The sequence below is a fragment of the Oncorhynchus mykiss genome, chromosome 27, assembly GCF_057628025.1.
Source record: "Oncorhynchus mykiss isolate SJ-2025 chromosome 27, ASM5762802v1, whole genome shotgun sequence".
NCBI classification, from domain to species: domain Eukaryota; kingdom Metazoa; phylum Chordata; class Actinopteri; order Salmoniformes; family Salmonidae; genus Oncorhynchus; species Oncorhynchus mykiss.
The window spans coordinates 8,726,553-8,747,168 of NC_143048.1; the positions used below are offsets into that span (position 1 = coordinate 8,726,553).

The 20,616-nt window shown below is 42.7% G+C and overlaps 1 long non-coding RNA gene across 1 annotated transcript; it reads left to right on the forward strand.

Moving 5' to 3' along the window:
- The first annotated feature begins 1,297 nt into the window (after positions 1 to 1,297).
- LOC149971220 (uncharacterized) lies at positions 1,298 to 20,314 on the forward strand. The gene is made up of 2 exons (XR_016492631.1): positions 1,298 to 1,654; positions 18,027 to 20,314. It is a non-coding gene; the product is annotated as an uncharacterized LOC149971220 (long non-coding RNA).
- The last annotated feature ends 302 nt before the right edge of the window (positions 20,315 to 20,616 follow it).

Below are 20,616 nucleotides of genomic sequence, written 5' to 3' on the forward strand. Positions count from 1 at the left end.
ACGATACATGGCCCCATTCAATCTTTCCTTTACACGGATCAGTCGTCCTGGTCCCTTTGCAAAAAAACAGCCACAAAGCATGATGTTTCCACCCCCATGCTTCACAGTAGGTATGGTGTTCTTTGGATACAACTCAGCATTCTTTGTCCTCCAAACACGACGAGTTTAGTTTTTACCAAAAATATATATTTTGGTTTCATCTGACCATATGACATTCTCCCAATCTTCTTCTGGATCATCCAAATGCTCTCTAGCAAACTTCAGACGGGCCTGGACATGTACTGGCTTAAGTAGGGGGTTTCTTCAAACCAAGCTGCTTACCTATTGCAGATTCAGTCTTCCCAGCCTGGTGTAGGTCTACAATTTTGTTTCTGGTGTCCTTTGACAGCTCTTTGGTCTTGGCCATAGTGGAGTTTGGAGTGTGACTGAGGTTGTGGACAGGTGTCTTTTTATACTGATATGTTCAAACAGGTGCCATTAATACAGGTAACGAGTGGAGGACAGAGGAGCCTCTTAAAGAAGAAGTTACAGGTCTGTGAGAGCCAGAAATCTTGCTTGTTTGTAGGTGACCAAATACTTATTTTCCACCATAATTTGCAAATAAATTCATTAAAAATCCTACAATGTGATTTTCTGGATTTTTTTCTTCTCATTTTGTCTGTCATAGTTGAAGTTTACCTATAATGAAAATTACAGGCCTCTCATCTTTTTAAGTGGGAGATCTTGCACAATTGTTGGCTGACTTAATACTTTTTTGCCCCACTGTACATGTCAGTCCAATAATGAAAACAACATGTGAGATGGCTTTGGTTAAGGTGATAAAATATGCCAAACAACCTGTATGTTTAATTTCATTTAAAATTGGTAGTCAAAATTAGCTCAACCGCAAGGTTGCCTGTTAAATGCTTATAGTCCTGCTCTGAAAACTGAATTGTCTCGTTTAAACTCATATTGATAAAGTCACTATAGTGCGATGCTTCACACACCAAATTCTCTTCCTGTATACCCATGAAAAAAGGAACCCTATCTTAGAGAGAGAATAATGATGCAAATGATGTGCATACATTACCTCAGTGAAAGGGCTTATCTAATATGTTAGATAATGCAAGTGAATGAGCACCATGTATCTCGCGTTCTGGTTAGTTCTGCCATGCATTTCCAAGTCTGTAATGAAACAATATATCACCTCCCCCGGCCCACATATCCGGCTTCAGGAAGCGCTTGCTCACACTTCAACTTTCATCTTGGAGACGTGGGTGAGAGGATACATACTGTAGTGCAAATGCTCTTTGTCTTCATATCTACTGTGAAACCAATCTGAGAGGCAGAGGAAAGCTAACGCCAGTCCGCAGAGGGTTCACACACACTGGCCAAGAGCATACAGTTACCTAGAGAAGTGATTGTGAAGCAAATACATTCCTCGGAGAGCAATTCATTCGACTGTATTTAATAATGCTAAGAATATCTGTGGGCCCTCATCTTTTTGACTTGGTGTTTCTCTGCCCTTGCCTTGCTTTCAGATCAGGTGTTCAGAGGGTGAGAGGGATCTTGCAAAATAAGAAAAATAACAAAATGTATACTGAGTTATACTGAGTTATACTGAGAAGGCATGACAGACGAGCCAAGGTTTTGGTTGGCCCTGCAATCTCAAAGGGTAAGTAGACCCCTGAAGATATTTATATAGGCAGAAAATATATTTTATTAACGAGGTGGCAGCTTTTATTTATACCTTTGCCATTTTGGTTTTGGTCCAAAGTGTAAATGTCATGGCCTGTGATGACGAGAGCCAGTAATCACATGTGTGGGATGAGTCCCTGGTTTACAGCTTAGATCTAAACACAGCTGCTCTTTAATGCACAGTTCCTTTGTGTTTACTGGTCCTTTAAACCACAGCCAAGGAAAGCTAAGTGAAGACCTAGCTTAACATGCTTTGGGATACAGAGGCCAATGAAAGTCAGTTTATCTGCTGGAAAGGTCGGGTCAGTGTTTGTGTTCTTATCTCACCTGTGAGCGCTCCAAGTGTAGACCGTTTATCACAGGAGGAGGGATGGATGACAGTGCCTCCAGCAATACTAGGCTACCACCCACATACATAATGTACAAAGATTCAGTAAAAAAATAAAATAAAAAAACATTAATGCGCATGCATATAAACATGAAGATAAGATGCACAAAGACACGCGCACACACACACACACACGCTGGCACAACCGCATGCACACAGCACTGTTTGTTCAGCGCTTTTAGACTTCACCCAATTCCTAATCGTTATTGTTTTTTTTTTTATTGTGCTGACTCTATTTAGAAAACCTTTGTATCCAGAGGGTATGAACAGAATTATGGTATGTAGTATAATCTATTATGTATGACGCTGTCTGACAATAATTGGCTTTGACCCCACGACAAACAAATAGCTGCATTGCAGTTAGCATATAAATAATAGGAGTGAAGTTCAACTTGGGGGAAAAACAAACAAGTAGACACTTTATTTGTCTTGTGCTCCCTAGAACTTTTCAACTGGAGTTTGCTTTGAACTAATGCGGTCAGAGGCTTGCGGTATTCCTCGTTCACTGTGTGCTCATGGATCAAATCTACGTGGAAGTGAATGCGGATCTTTTGCCGCTGAACTGATTAACCGATTGTTTTCTTGTATTTAAAAAGGTTTGAATTTGCCATGAATTGTGCCTCCGTCGCCTCTCTATTAGGGACCTGGATTAAAAAGGCAGAGGCTTGCTTAATCACATAAATCAGTAGAACATTCTTTGTAGAATTAGAGGATTTGGGCTGCAATTATGCTCTGGATGACAGCGTTTGTGGTTCAGGGGGAGCTCAAGGAATCCCATTATGAGTGAACTGCAGAGAAGCTATAAACACCAATGCCAATAAACCTCTTGTAAACAGGGGTTTAAACACTGACCTTGACTGTGATGAGATATCGTTAACAGCTATCTCAGAGGTTATTGATGGGTTTCACTTTTAGATGGAGGTTAATAACAAGAAAATAACATGCATCGCATGTGACTGACAGATGAGTGGTTGAAAGAAGAGGCTGAGTTCCTAGGGTTAGAGGCTGTCCAGGGTTGCTGAGATAAGGCTTTGGGTCACACAGGTGGTGCTGAGTGTACAGTGACACTGTGTAGCTGTACTGTGTGTGGCTGTACTGTGTGCTGCTGTCTGTGGTCCTGAAATGTCCATTGAAATTTCAGCCCCTTGAAATTCTCAAAGGCATTCAGGTGAGAAGTTGTGGGTGGGGGGTGTTGTGTCTTTGGCTATGCCGGATTAAGTGATATGACATGCTATTCTATAAAATATTTTCTCCGTAATTAATATCACCTGATTGAGCTAATCATGTAAATGTAATTCACTAAAGAGACGGGCACCACAAAATAATATTTATAGAGCTGTTATCTTCCGAATAAACTCTTAAAGACCTAGTAATATTTTACATCAATAGCAGTCAATATTAATCCTCATCTGAAAGTTGTAAATTCTTGGTTATTTGCACGAACCATGGCTCACAAGTTAAAACAGCAATACAAAATTGGGTTTAATTATTTATTTACTAATCACACAATTACACATACACATAATTAAATCATAACTTGATTACAAATTACGTCATATAGGAAAACGTCCCTAGTGGGCAGAACAGATATGACAGCTTGTTACACAAAAGAAAAGGGACTGGGTTTGAGTGACAGAGCAGGAAGACTGAGGAACAAAGGGAAGAAGTTGTGCTATCGTAAATACAGCATCTTATGCATTCTAAATTACCGCCAATTGGAAAAGGAAAATGCAATAAATATTTACTCTGAGCTGCACTTCGGTAGGTTGGTGGTAGATGGAAGGCCGTGTAGCCCAACCGAGTCCTTTGAAGAATGTCCCTGGTTGTCAATTGTATACGTTGTAGTAACGTCGTTGGGTGATAGACGGAATACTCTGTCTGTTTTTTCCTAACCCTCGTTTGCATCTGCTGTTGCTAACTCAATGGCTAGGAGATATCACTTCTGTAGTGAATAAGAGGTCAAAGTTCATACCATTCTCAACCAAAGCTCACGCTGATGTTGGCTTCATTCTGTAGTTATTATCTGAACAATTCTGACATAGGACCGTCGTCCTCACGGCCTCGGAACAGGAGGTCATATTGTCGTCAAGGGATTATATAGGAAGGGAGAGGGGGATGTGTTTGAAAATGTGTATAGCCCATGTCCCTTCACAGGGGCGGGCCACTGATTGAGCAGAGCCCTGTCTTATGAAAGCCCAAATCTCACATTTTAGAAGCTAAAATCACATTTCATCCCATCACAAATCATTTCATATTCAAACATTTAAATTGAACATCAATTCCATGTGAATCCGACAACTCTGATCTGTAGACTTTCCACTGTAGAGTTTGTCATCTTATCATTGATGAGAATGTCTCAGATGACAACCGAACTGACATCATATTCATTAAGTACCACCGCATATGTTCTAATGGTCAGATTTCCAGAATATAGTTAATTTCCCCCCACCTTCTGATGTTCCCAGAATCTCTATGTTAACAAAGGGGTTTGCAAGTATAACCTCAGTAGGGTAGAGAGAGGAAAGAGGTATTTAATTAATATTGTAAATAAAGGATTTGTAAAAAATAAAAAATGGATAATCAAAACATGTAATACCTGCCCCACATGGGATTAAAACTCGTACCTTTGAGCCAACTGTCTTAGCTGATAGTGCCACCAGTTACAGTAGTTAGAAAAAACTACCAAAACTTTTCCTGACCACCAGTGTCATCAATTTCCTGTTACAATGGATTTAGATACGAATATAAATCTATAATCCTCATAGCCTACATGTTGGTTTCTTCGTAAAAGCGCATAAAACAAAAAGCAAAAACATTGAATTTGATCATATGCGGAAATGTGCATTAGTTCCTTTTTGAATTTTGTGTAAATTCAGTAGTCTAGTCAAGGAAGCAACACGCTAAGTATGTTGGCACACTCCACTTACCAAGACCATTGCTGTATGAGTCTGTCACGCGGAATGACGCTGGAGAGACGAAGCAGGTAATGGGAGTAACATTTAATAAATAACGGCCAATATAACAAGACAAGCACAGCGTCAGCAAACAGAAACAATCAATGCAGCAGCAGGGAACAGAAAAATATAGGGGAGGAAATGAACATGTGATCAGTGAGTCCAGGTGAGTCCAATAACACTGATGCAAGTGACGATAGAAGGTAGGTGTGCGTGATGGATGGCAGGAGTGTGTGATGCAGGGTAATCTGGTGCCCTCAAGTGCCAGGGGACTGGAAGAGCGGGAGCAGCCGTGACAGTACCCCTCCCTTTTGTGACGCCACCCGGAGTCCCACCTGACAGAACCGGCCGAGACATGGGCGCTGGACAAGCCGGTTGGGGCGTGAGAGCCTGATGATCCGACTGAGGCATGAGAGCCTGACGATCCGGCTGAGGCAAGACGCCTGTCGATCCTGCTGCAGCGAGGGAGCCCGATGATCCAGTGGTGTGTGACGTGGGATGGGAAGCCGCCGAGCCAGGAAGGTCGTGAAAGCCCGACGGGCTGGCTTTAGGCACCCCCGGGTTCCGTCGGCGGCGGGATCAGGCCGACGTCACCAACAAAACAAAAACTCCTGGGCCAGCTGGGCGAACAAGAACTGACGATCCGGCTGAGGCCCGACGTGGGATGGGCGCCTTCCGAGCCAAGGAAACCTCTCGAGCCAGCTAGGGTGTGGAAGCTCGACGAGCTGGCTAGGCATCCCCGGTTCTATCGGTGGCGACCCAGAGCCGATGCCACCATACCAACCTGAACACCAGTACTCCCCGATGCTTCGTATGTTTGCCTGCTGCATTCTGTCACGCGGAATGATGCTGGAGAGATGAAGCAGGTACGGGGAGTAACGTTTAATAAATAACGGACATATAACAAGACAAGCACAGCGTCAGCAAACAGAAACTAAGACAAAAAACAATCAATGCAGCAGCAGGGAACAGACAAATATAGGGGAGGAAATGAACACGTGATAATTGAGTCCAATAACGTTGACGCGAGTGACGGGGGAAGGCGGGTGTGCGTGATGGATGGCAGGAGTGTGTGATGCAGGGTGATCTGGAGCCCTCAAGCGCCAGGGGGAAGGGAAGAGCGGGAGCAGACGTGACAGGGTCACGCTGTCACCTGTTTGTCACCTGCTTTCATAGTAAGCCTTGAGGTGGTACCACCCAGCACATCTAGAAGGGAGTGTATTTCATACCTTAAGGGAGTATACTTCATGAGTGTACTTCATCCCTTAAGATGAGGTCGAGGCAACTTCTCAAGCAGTCGAGGCTGGTGCGAGTGGCTATAGGAGGACGGGCTCATTGTGATGGCTGGAATGGAATGAATTGAATGGTATTAAACACATCAAACATATGAAAGCCACATGTTTGACTCCGTTCCATTAATGTCATTCCAGGCAGTACAATGAGCTCGTCCTCCTATACTGCCTCCCACCAGCCTCCACTGTTGTCAAGGTGCCTCTCATCACGATTTCAATAGTAGAGTTGGAAAAAAACTAGATTTACTTCTGAAAGACTAAAATATATCATTCTTGCAATGAATTGTCAAAATGAAGACCATAATTGACATGTTTCAATGTAACCTAAGCCTAAATAAAAGTATTTTCATGAAAAGTTACTCTTTAACACATTATTTGTGGTGCTGATTCTTTCTTGAGCATGTTGTCAATGTGTACATTTGAATGTATACGTTGACAGCGTATGCTCACTTGAACCAACTAATTAACTGAAGAATGTCCTTTAGACTTGGTCTTGAACAACATTTAAAAGGGAGCTCATGAATTCCGCGACAGAGAAGTATGCAGCTGTTACACCAACTCAGAAACAAATGCTTTGTGGAGTTGTTCCCTTTTCAATTGGTTATTTTCACTGCGAGCAGCACGTTTTTAAGCCTGCAGTAATATTTATTGTACAAAGACAACAGTGACATGAAAAACCTAAGGATCAGCTCCCGAAAAAATCTATTTTCTATTATCTCGCCCTCAACAGTTGCGCCGTGACGATCACTTCCGAAAATCCTGTTTGGTTCTGGCAGCTTCAGCCAACAAATAAGAGGATGTTACATTGAGATATAGTCTAGATCAGGAACCATCCGAAATCCTTCCCACAACCAGAAACCACCTTTGGGATACTTAAACATGTGCTACTGGTTGGCACAAGTTTACTGAACACACAGCACACATAGTATGTACACCAGCATCCATACCATGGATGCAAGTGGACAGATGAATGTCTTATTGTCAGTTCAACATCTACAAAAAATGTATTATCTGGTCATAGGCATGTCACATGTGCAACAGATGACATGGGAGGGTCCATTGGGTGTGCCCGTTAAAGGCTTACCAACGGACAACGTGTTACAGATGAAGAGAACAAGATGAATGGGGAAATAGGATTCTACCTTATTTACCTCTAATTTAGTGGCTCCTTCCGTTGGGACTATGGCTAACAGTCTTCAAGGCAGTCAGACATCCATGCTGCCCCAGAAAACCACCCATAAAGTCGTTGGTGGAGTGACATCCATTTGTCAGTCTAACAGCCATTGGAGACACACATAGGCATAAAGCCAGCACACTGCCACTCTGCTGGCCTTATTGTAATTTAGTCTGGACTAGGCTTGGGCGGTATACTGTATATATTGCATACCGGGGTATTTGGAAACAGCCACAGGATGTTTTTTTTACATTTATTTTGATGTTTACTTGTGCAGTACACTAGGAGATAAAGAAAATGGTGTTCTTTATTTCACGTGTCACATTATTTTTCATTGTGAAGCTTACCGGTAGTTCCCAGTCACTTGGTGTTTGTTTACCTAGCACACAGTGATGAGAGACTGGAGCCTTGTGAGTCACTCACTGTTTTGCAGCCAATTGATCTAGGTGATAATGTTTGCCAGCTAGATATCTTCTATCTATTAAAGGAACTGTCTAAAATGTGCAGTTTTGCACTTGGTTTGCTAATTTAGTAGCTATTTAGCTAAGTGATCAGCATCTTCAAAAATCAAGTTTCTCTTGGTAACAGTAAAGACCCCCCCCCCCCCCCCCCCACCCCCCCCCCCCCCCCCCCCCACACCATTCTGCACTAACTGTAATCTTTATTCTGACATTTGAAACACAAATAAATAATCATAACATTTAAAATTACATACATTTGAACATATATATACAAAAATATGACTCAGAAATATCACAAACAAATGTGTTGATTTGGCACTCGAGCATCAATACAATACCCATCCCCCAACACTGTCAGCCAAGAGTCAAGACTAAACCAATTCACCTTGGTGGTGTGCAGACTGGTTTTAGATTATTCTTACTATTTCGCACAAACCAGAAAAAAATTATACTTAATGTCTCTGAAACTATATATTTACAGTATTATGAATGAATTGTGGTTTATTTGGTAGCATTTCATAGTGTGACTGATTTGACCAATTGCATTAGTACTGTACAAAGTTAGAGGTGTGCTATCTAATAGATTCCCCCACTCCCCCTACCTCGGGCTTCCAGTGGGGCGACGTATGGTCAACCTACCCCTGCCCCCCTTCCCGTCTCATACTTCTGAGTGGGAGACCTTCCCAGGCAGTAGCCTGCCTAGCTCACAAACTAGAATCAGGGCACCCACTCTGACAAGGTTAATTGACCCACAGTCCCACATGGTGGCATGATATCATTGACGTGACATGCAAATGAGCGATACAAAACATTTGCGCAAATGTCACCATTCCAAAAAATGTTGTGCGGGTGCCCTGTGCCGCCCCCGGGGCAGCTGCCCATGTTGCCTATACCTAAACCTGCCACTGCATGTAGGTAAAGTGACGGCTAGGAATGTTTTGGAAGCGGTAAGGAACATAAGGAACATTTTGCATATTCAAACATAGGTGATATGACAAGCTTGACAAATTATTTGTTACCTTGTGTACATAAATACCATCCATCATGTACTGTGCCTGCTCTATTATGTGCTCTTAAGCATCCTCAGAGAAGACGGCATACTTATCAGGTTAACTGACAGCGCATACGGAAAGTTTCAGTCCCCTTTCCCTTTTCCACATTGTTACACTACCGGTCAAAAGTTTTAGAACACCTACTCATTCAAGGATTTCTCTTTATTTGTACTATTTTCTACATTGTACAATAATAGCGAAAACATCAACACTGTGAAATAACACATATGGAATCATGTAGTAACCAAAAAAAATGAGAATTTTCAAATAGCCACCTTTTGCCTTGATAACAGCTTTGAACACTCTTGGCATTCTCTCAACCAGCTTAACCTGGAATACTTTTCCAAGTCTTGAAGGAGTTCCACAACATGCTGAGCACTTGTTGGCTGCTTTTCCTTCACTCCGCGGTCCGACTCATGACAAACCATCTCAATTTGGTTGAGGTCAGGTGATTGTGGAGGCTAGATTATCGGATGCAACACTCCATCACTCTCCTTCTGGATAAAATAGCCCTTACACAGCCTGGAAGTGTGTTGGGTCATTGTCCTGTTGAAAACAAATTATAGTCCCATTAAGCCCAAACCAGATGGGATGGCGTGTCGCTGCAGAATGCTGTGGTATCCATGCTGGTTATGTGTGCCTTGAAATGCACCATCACACCTCCTCATCCATGCTTTACGGTGGGACATACACATGCAGAGATCATCTGTTCACCCACACCGCGTCTCACAAAGACACAGCATTTGGAACCAAACATCTCCAAATTGGACTCCAGAGCAAAGGACAAATTTCCATGTCCATTGCTCATGTTTCTTGGCCCAAACAAGTCTCGTCTTCTTATTGGTGTCGTTAATTACCTCTTCATCCTACCCCCTCCTTTTTCGAACATTCTGTTAAAAATCGTGCAACTTTTCAGCGTCCTGCTACTCATGCCAGGAATATAGTATATGCATATGATTAGTATGTGTGGATAGAAAACACTCTGAAGTTTCTAAAACTGGTTAAATCACGGCTGTGACTATAACAGATCGTGTGTTTCAACGAAAAGCGCAAGAAAAACTGCTTACTGAAAGCTAAAAATAATATCCATGCGTCACTTTCATGGATTGTTAAAAAGGCACAAAATTAATTATGGACCTGCATGCAATTCCTACAGATCCCACACGATGTCGCCATTGTCGTCATTATCCGGGGAGTTTGGTAAATCCAACTAACTGGATTCCATTTCTTCCGGTCTCCGCCAGGATGTTTTGAAGTGCACATTGGCAGCAATTGATTTGAAGACGAGGAGCTATTGAATACACATCGCCCTGTAATCATTTTGATAGATTATAAACGTTTACTAATACCTAAAGTTGGATTACAAAAGTATTTCAAAGTGTTTTGTGAAAGTTTATCGTCAACTTTTTTAATTTTAAAAAATGACGCTGCGTTTTAAAACAATGTTTTTTTCTGATTTACACAGCTTCCATAGATGGCTATTTTGGGTAATAATGGACCGATTTAATCGAAAAAAAGACCCAATAGTGATGTTTATGGGGCATATAGGAGTGCCAACAAAGAATATCATCAAAGGTAATGAATGTTTTATATTTTATTTCTGCGTTTTGGGTAGCGCCGGCTACCGCAAAATCTGTTGTTTACTTGTTTACGTGTCGTGCTGGTATTTTGGGGGGTGCATGCTATCAGATAATAGCTTCTCATGCTTTCGCCGAAAAACATTTTAAATATCTGACTTGTTGGCTAGATTCACAACGAGTGTAGCTTTAATTCAATACCCTGCATGTGTGTTTTGATGAACGTTTGAGTTTTAACGAGTACATTTAGCATTTAGCGTAGCGCATTTGCATTTCCAGGTGCCTAGTTGAGACATCTGCGTCTCAAGTAGGATCAAGAAGTTTTAAGTAGTAGTTTCTTTGCAGGAATTTGACCATGAAGGCCTGATTCACACAGTCTCCTCTGAACAATTGATGTTGAAATGTGTCTGTTACTTGAACTCTGAATCATTTATTTGTGCTGCAATTTCTGAGGCTGGTAACTCTAATGAACTTCTCCTCTGCAGCAGAGGTAACTCTGGGTCTTCCATTCCTGTGGTGGTCCTCATGAGAGCCAGTTTCATCACTGCATTTGATGGTTTTTGCAACTGCAGTTGAAGAAACTTTCAAAGTTCTTGACATTTTCCATATTGACTGACCTTCCTGTCTTAAAGTAATGCTTATTTAAGCAGTTCTTGCCATAATAGGGACTTGGTCTGTTACCAACTAGGGCTACCGTCTATATACCATCCTCCACCTTGTCACAACACAACTGATTGGCTCAAACGCATTAAGAAGGAAAGACATTCCACAAATTAACATTCAACAAGGCACACCTGTTAATTTAAATGCATTTCAGGTGACTACCTCAGAAGCTGGTTGAGAGAATGCCAAGAGTGTGCAAAGCTGTCATCAAGGCAAAGGGTGGCTATTTTTAAGAATCTCAAATACAAAGTATAGTTTGATTTGTTTAACACTTTTTTGGTTACCAAATGATTCCATGTATGTTATATCATGGTTTTGATGTCTTCACTAATATTCGAGAAAATAGTTTAAAGAAATAAAACCCTTGAATGAGTAGGTGTTCTAAAACTTTTGACCGGTAGTGTATTTTACAGCCATACTCTAAAATGGATTAAATAAAAATAAATGCTCATCTATAATGTACGCAATACCCCATAATGACAAAGCGAAAACAGATTTCTAGAAATGTTTGCAAATGTATTTCAATTAAAAAACTGATATACCTTATTTACTTAAGGATTCATACTCTTTGCTATGAGAACCGAAATTGAGCTCACGTCCATCCTGTTTCCATTGATCATCCTTGAGATGTTTCTATAATTTGATTGGAGTCCACCTGTGCTGAATTCAATTGATTTTACATGATTTGAAAAGGCAGACCTGTCTACATAAGGTCCCAAAGTTGACATTGCATGTCAGAACATAAACCATGCCATGAGGTTCGAAGGAATTGTCCGTATAGCTCCGACACAAGATTGTGTCGTGGCACAGATCTGGGGAAGGGTACCCCAAAAATGTCTTCAGCATTTAAGGTCCCCAAGAACACAGTGGCCTCCATCACTCTTAAATGGAAGACGTTTGGAACCACCAAGACTCTTCCAAGTGCTACTTTTATGGTAGAGTGGCCAGACGGAAGCCACTTGTCGTGGAAATTTCCTGTATTTACCAAATCATGAGAGCAAACCACACACAAGTCAGAGTCAAGAGTCAGAGTCAGATCAATTTGGCCTCAAATAAATAATGAAACATGTTCAATTTGGTTTAAATAATGCAAAAAAACAAAGTGTTGGAGAAGAAAGTAAAATGTGCCATGTAAAAATGTGCCATGTAAAAAAGCTAACGTCTAAGTTCCTTGCTCAAAAAATGAAAACATATGAAAGTTGGTGGGTCCTTTTAACATGAGACTTCAATATTCCAAGGTAAGAGGTTTTAGGTTGTAGTTAATATAGTATTTATATAACTATTTATCTCTATACCATTTGTATTTCATATACCTTTGACTATTGGATGTTCTTATAGGCACTATGGTATTGCCAGTGTAACAGTATCGCTTCCGTCCCTCTCCTCGCCCCTACCTGGGCTCGAATCAGGAACACATCGACAACAGCCACACTCAAAGCACCGTTACCCATCGTGCCACAAAAGCTGCGGCCCTTGCAGCGCAAGGGGAATAACTACTCCAAATCTAAAAGCGAGTGACATTTAAAACAGTAATAGCGCTCACCCAGCTAACTAGCTAGCCATTTCACATTGGTTACACCAGCCATTAGGCTGATAGGCTTGAAGTCATAAACAGCGATGTGCTTGCGAAGAGCTGCTGGCAAAACGCACAAAAGTGCTGTTTATATGAATGATTACGGGCCTGCTGCTGCTCAGTCAGATTGCTCTATCAAATCAGACTTAATTATAACATAATAACACACAGAAATACGAGCCTTTGGTCATTAATATGATCGAATCCAGAAACTATCATTTCGAAAACAAAACGTTTATTATTTCAGTGAAATACGGAACCGTTCGGTATTTTACGTAACGGGTGGCATCCCTAAGTCTAAATATTCTTGTTACATTGCACAACCTTCAATGTATGTCATAATTACGTAAAATTCTGGCAAATTAGTTTGCAATGAGCCAGGCAGCCCAAACTGTTGCATATATCCTGACTCTGCGTGCAATGAACGCAAGAGAAATGACAATTTCACCAGGTTAATATTGCCTGCTAAACTGGATTAGTAGTTTATAACTAGTGATTTTGATTGATTGATTGTTTTTTATAAGATAAGTTTAATGCTAGCTAGCAATTTACCTTGGCTTCTACTGCATTCGCGTAACTGGCAGGCTACTCGTGGAGTGCAATGGTTAGAGCGCTGGATTAGTTAACTGTGCGGTTGCAAGATAGGAACCCCTGAGCTGACAAGGTGAAAATCTGTCATTCTGCCCCTGAACAAGGCAGTTAACCCACAGTTCCTAGGCCGTCATTGAAAATAAGAATGTGTTCTTAACTGACTTGCCTATTTAAATAAAGGTATAAAAAATAATAATAGTAATAATAAAAAATAATTAAAAAAATTGGAAATCAGCGCCCGAAAATACAGATTTCCGATTGTTATGAAAACTTGAAATCGGCCCTAATTAATCGGTCATTCCGATTAATCGGTCGACCTCTAGTGGAGACGGTCTCCTAACCAATTGTGCTATTGTGTGCGGATTCTTTTGCGTTATTTTTACGTAATTTGTACATAATGTTTCTGCCACTGTCTTTTTTTTAAAAAAATGTACCCCTTTTTCTCCCCAATTTCGTGGTATCCAATTGTTGTAGTAGCTACTATCTTGTCTCATCGCTACAACTCCAGTACGGGCTCGGGAGAGACGAAGGTTGAAAGTCATGCGTCCTCCGATACACAACCCAACCAAGCCGCACTGCTTCTTAACACAGCGCACATCCAACCCGGAAGCCAGCCGCACCAATGCGCCGGAGGAAACACCGTGCACCTGGCCACCTTGGTTAGCGTACACTGCGCCCAGCCCGCCACAGGAGTCGCTGGTGCGCGATGAGACAAGGACACCCCTACCGACCAAGCCCTCCCTAACCTGGGCGAAGCTAGGCCAATTGTGCGTCGCCCCACGGACCTCCCGGTCGTGGCCGGTTACGACAGAGCCTGGGCGCGAACCCAGGGACTCTGATGGCACAGCTGGCGCTGCAGTACAGCGCATGCCACCGTCTTTTATGACAGAAAAGAGCTTCCACATATCAGGACAGCGATTACTCACCTCAAATTGGACAAAGAAATTATTTAACGAGTCGGATGCAAATTATTTACTTCAGACACCCGACAAGGTGCATGAGAAAGGAACAGAGATATCGGGGACGTGGGTTGGGGTGCCTTGTAAGGATCCGATGACGAGTGGGTAATCTGCCTTTATCATCAGTCCTATTAGCCAATGTACACTCATTGGATAACAAAACAGATGAGCTACGATCACGAATATCATACCAACGGGACATTAAAAACGAATATGTTATGTTTCACCGAGTCGTGGTTGAACGGCAACATGAAAAACATAAAGCTGGTGGAGTTTACGCTGCATCGGCAAGATAGAACAGCCACCTTCGGTAAGACAAGGGGTGACGGTCTGTGTATATTTGTAAACAACAGCTGGCGTACGAAATCTAATATTAAGGGAGCATCGAGGTTTTGCTCGCCTGAGGAAGAGTATCTCATGATAAGCTGCAGACCACGCTAATTACTTAATTTGTAACAGCATGTTAAATGTGCAACCAGAGGAAAAGTAACTCTGGACCACCTTTACTCCACACACAGAGATGTGTACAAAGCTCTCCCTCACCCTCCATTTGGCAATTCTGACCATAATTGTGATTCCTGCTTACAAGCAAAAAATAAAGCAGGAAGCACCAGTGACTCAGTCAATAAATAAGTGGTCAGATGACGCAGATTATAAGCTACAGGACTGTTTTGCACAGACTGGAATATGTTCTGGGACTCTTCCGATGGCATTGAGGGGTACACCACATCAGTCACTGGCTTCATCAATAAGTGCATTGATGATGTCATCCCCACATTGGACTGTATGTAGATACCCCAACCAGAAGCCATGGATTACAGGCAACATCGGAACTGAGCTAATGGGTAGAGCTACCGCTTTCAAGACGCGGGACTCTAAATCTCTATGCTCTCTGACAAACCGTCAGGATGCAAGGCATCAGTACAGGCCTAAGATTGAATTGTACTACACCGGCTCCGACGCTTGTCAGAAGTAGCAAGGTTTGCAAACTATTACAGACTACAAAGGTAAGCACAGTCGCGAGCGGCCCAGTGACACAAGCCTACCAGACGAGCTAAACTACTTTTATGCCCGCTTTGAGGCAAGTAACACTGAAGCATGCATGATAGCATCAGCTGTTCAGTGCGACTTAGTGATCACGCTCTCCGTAGCCAATGTGAGTAAGAACTTTTAACAGGTCAACATTCACAAGGCCACAGGGCCAGATGGATTACCAGGACGTGTTTCCCGAGCATGCGCTGACCAACTGGCAAGTGTCTTCACTGACATTTTCAACCTGTCCCTGACAGGTGCTTCTACACCTGCATTGCTTGCTGTTTGTCGTTTTAGGCTGGGTTTCTGTACAGCACTTTGAGATATCAGCTGATGTACGAAGGGCTATATAAATACATTTGATTTGATTTAATACCACACGTTTCAAGCAGACCACCATAGTCCCTATGCCAAAGAACACTAAGGTAACATGCCTAAATGACTACCGACCCATAGCACTCACGTCTGTAGCCATGAAGTGCTTTGAAAGGCTGGTCATGGCTCACATCAACACCATTATCCCAGAAACCATTGACCCACTCCAAATTGCATACCGCCCCAACAGATCCACAGATGATGCAACCTCTATTGCACTCCAACTGCCTTTTCTCACCAGGACAAAAGGAAAACCTATGTGAGAATGCTATTCATTGACTACAGCTCAGTGTTCAACACCATAGTGCCTTCAAAGCTCATTACTAAGCTAAGGACCCTGGGACTCAACACCTCACTCTGCAACTGGATCCTGGATGCCCCCAGGTGATAAGGGTAGGCAACAACACATCTGCCAGGGGACCCTCAGGGGTGTGTGCTCAGTCCCCTCCTGTACTCCCAGTTCACTCATGACTGCATGGCCAGGCATGACTCCAACACCATCATTAAGATTGCTGATGACACAATAGGGATAGGCCTGATCACCGACAACAATGAGACAGCCTACAAGGACGAGGTCACAGACCTGGCCATGTGGTGCCAGATTAACAACCTCTCCCTTAACATGATCAAGACAAAGGAGATGATTGTGGGCTACAGGAAAAGGAGGACTAAGCACGCCCCCATTCTCATCAACAGGGCTGTAGTGGAGCAGGTTGAGAGCTTCAAGTTCCTTGGTATCCACATCACCAACAAACTATCATGGTCCAAACACACCAAAACAATCAAGAACCTCATCCCCAGCCGCGTCCTCAGAGCATGCGCAGACCAGCTGGCTGGTGTGTTTACGGACTTATTCAATCAATCCTTATCCAAGTCTGCTGTTCCCACATGCTTCAAGAGAGCCACCATTGTTCCTGTTCCCAAGAAAGCTAAGGTAACTGAGCTAAACGACTACCGCACCGTAGCACTCACTTCCGTCATCATGAAGTGCTTTGAGAGACTAGTCAAGGATCATATCACCTCCACCCTACCTGACACCCTAGACCCACTCCAATTTGCTTAACGCTCCAATAGGTCCACAGACGATGCAATCGCAATCACACCCACACTGCACACTGCCCTAACCCATCTGGACAAGAGGAATACCTATGTGAGAATGCTGTTCATCGACTACTGCTCAGCATTTAACACCATAGTACCCTCCAAATTTGTCATCAAGCTCGAGACCCTGGGTCTCGACCCCGCCCTGTGCAACTGGGTACTGGACTTTCTGACTGGTCGCCCCCAGGTGGTGAGGGTAGGTAACAGCATCACCACCCCGCTGATCCTCAACACTGGGGTCCCACAAGAGTGTGTTCTGAGCCGTCTCCTGTACCTCTCCTGTACTCTCTGTTCACCCACGACTGCGTGGCCATGCACGCCTCCAACTCAATCATCAAGTTTGCAGACGACACTACAGTGGTAGGCTTGATTACCAACAACGACGAGACGGCCTACAGGGAGGAGGTGAGGGCCCTTGGAGTGTGGTGTCAGGAAAATAATCTCACACTCAACGTCAACAAAACAAAGGAGAACATAGTGGACTTCAGGAAACAGCAGAGGGAGCACCCCCCTATCCACATTGATGGGACAATAGTGGAGAGGGTAGTAAGTTTTAAGTTCCTGGGCGTACACATCACGGACAAACTGAATTGGTCCACCCACACAGACAGCAGCCCCTCTTCAACCTCAGGAGGCTGAAGAAATTTGGCTTGTCACCAAAAGCACTCGCAGGCTTCTGCAGATGCACAATCAAGAGCATCCTGTCGGGCTGTATCACCGCCTGATACGGCAACCATAAGACTCTCCAAAGGGTAGTGAGGTATGCACAACTGTCACGCCCTGGCCTTAGTTATCTTTGTTTTCTTTATTATTTTGGTTAGGTCAGGGTGTGACATGGGGGATTTATGTGTTTTGTCTGGTCTAGGGGTTTTGTATGTTTATGGGGCTGTTTCCTTTCTAGGTAGTTTTGTATGTCTATGGTTGCCTAGATTGGTTCTCAATTAGAGGCAGCTGTCTGTCATTGTCTCTGATTGGGAACCATATTTAGGCAGCCATGTTCTTTGGGTATTTTGTGGGTGATTGTCTTCTGTCTTTGTGTCATTGCCCCAAATAGGACTGTTTCGGTTTTCACATTTGTTGTTTTGTAGTGTTCTCGTTTATCGTCTATATTAAAGATGTTGAACTGAACGCTGCATTTTGGTCCTCCTCTCTTTCAGTGGAAGAAAACCGTTACAGCAACGCATCACCGGGGGCAAACTACCTGCCCTCCAGGACACCTACATCACCCGATGTCACAGAAAGGCCATCAAGGACAACAACCACCCGAGCCACTGCCTGTTCACCCCGCTATCATCCAGAAGGCGAGGTCAATACAGGTGCATCAAGCAGGGAACGAGAGAGGGAAAAACAGCTTCTATCTCAAGGCCACCACTAACATTGAGTGGCTGCTGCTAACATACTGACTCAACTCCAGCCACTTTAATATTGGAAAAATGTATGTTAAAAATGTATCACTAGCCACTTTAAACAATGCCACTTAATATATTGTTTACATACCCTACATTACTCTTCTCATATGTGTATACTGTGCTCGATACCATCTACTGCATCTTGCCTATGCTGTTCTGTACCATCACTCATTCACATATCTTTATGTACATATTCTTCATCCCTTTACACTTGTGTGTATAAGGTAGTTGTTGTGAAATTGTTAGGTTAGATTACTCGTTGGTTATTACTGCATTGTGGGAACTAGAAGCACAAGCATTTCGCTACACTCGCATTAACATCTGATTTGATTTGAAGAAGAGGGCATGTTAAAGCCTTTTTCCCCCTAAGAAAACTGAAAAAATTTGGCATGGGTCCTCAGATCCTCAAAAGGTACTACACCATCGAGAGCACTGGTTGCATCACTGCCTGGTATGGCAACTTCTCACCCTCTGACCGCAAGGCCCTCCGACCACAAGGCAGAGGGTAGTGCATACAGCCCAATATATCACTGGGGCCAAGTTTCCTGCCATCCAGGACCTCCTATAGCGCTTGGCATTTTTCCTATTTTGTTGCATTACAACCTGTAATTAAATAGATTTTTATTTGAATTTCATGTAATGGACATACACAAACTAGTCCAAGTTGGTGAAGTGAGACTACCCCAAAAATATGGAAGAAGGTACTCTGGTCAGATGAGACTAAAATTTAGCTTTTTGGCCGTCAAGGAAAAAACTGTCTGGTACAACCCCAACACCTTCCATCACCACAAGAACACCATCCCACCACCATGGTGGTGGCCGGATCATGCTGTGGGGATGTTTTTTATCGGCAGGGACTGGGAAACTGGTCAGAATTGAAGGAATGATGGCTGGCGCTAAATACACGGATATACTTGAGGGAAACCTGTTTCAGTCTTCCAGAGATTTGATACTGGGACGGAGGTTCACCTTCCAGCAGGACAATGCTCCTAATAATACTGCTAAAGCAACACTCAAGTTGTTTAAGGGGAAACATTTACATGTCTTGGAATGGCCTAGTCAAGGCCCAGAACTCAATCCAATTGAGAATCTGTGGTATGATTTAAAGATTGCTGTACACCAGCGAACCCATCCAGCTTGAAGGAGCTGGAGCAGGTTTGCCTTGAAGAATGGGCAAAAATCCCAGTGGCTAGATGAGCCAAGCGTATAGAGACATACTCCAAGAGACTTGTAGCTGTAATTGCTGCAAAAGGGGGCTCTACAAAGTAATGACTTTGGGGGGGTGAATAGTTATGCACGCTCAATTGTTCTGTTTTTTGTCTTATTTCTTGTTTGTTTCACTAGAAAACATATTTTGCATTTTCAAAGTGGTAGGCATTTTGTGTAAATCAAAAAATACAAATTCCCCAAAAATCTATTTTAATTCCAGATTACTTCAACTAACCTGTGCCCTCGTACATTGACTCTGTACCGGTACCCCTGAATTAAAAAAATAAATAATATTTGAACTTTATTTAACTAGGCAAGTCAGTTTAAGAACAAATTCTTATTTTCAATGACGGCCTAGGAACAGTGTGTTCTCTGCCTTGTTCAGGGGCAGAGCGACATATTTTTATCTTGTCAGCTCGGGGATTCGATCTTGCAACCTTTCGGTTACTAGGCAAACTCTCTAACCACCAATAGGCTACCAGCCTCATTACTGTTATTTTACTGCTGCTCGTTATTTTCTTTATTTTTTACTTATCAATTTTTAACTCTACACTTAATTTTCTTAAAAATGCATGGTTGGTTAAGCGCTTGTAAGTAAGCATTTCACTGCAAGATCTACCTGTTGTATTCGGTGACTGTGACAAATGCAATTTGATTTGATTTGAATAGTTATGGGATATTGTGTGTAGATTGAGGGAAAAAACGATTGAATCCATTTTAGAATAAGGCTGTATCGTCACAAAATATGAAAAGTCAAGGGAACTGAATACTTTCTGAATACACTGTATATCTTTGTAATTGGATTATTAAACATGAGTCGTTTTATGTACTGTGGCTTTTTGCACTAGCCTTTTCGAACAAAGTGTTCTCGTGACTGTATCTGGAGTCAGTGCAGAAGTCTGGCTTAATGTCAGCACTTAAATTCCCAGTGATGAAGCCACCATCCACCTGTGAGAAATTACAAATATGAATTTATCATAACTGTACTGCACTCTGCAGTAATCTTTGAGACAGGGATATGGTTTATTTCCTCTTTCCCTAGTGTCTGAGATTGTGTGTCAGGATCCAGAGCTCGAAACACTTCAGTACTCCCCCCCAATACTTTAAAATGGCAAGGAATGTTTTACAA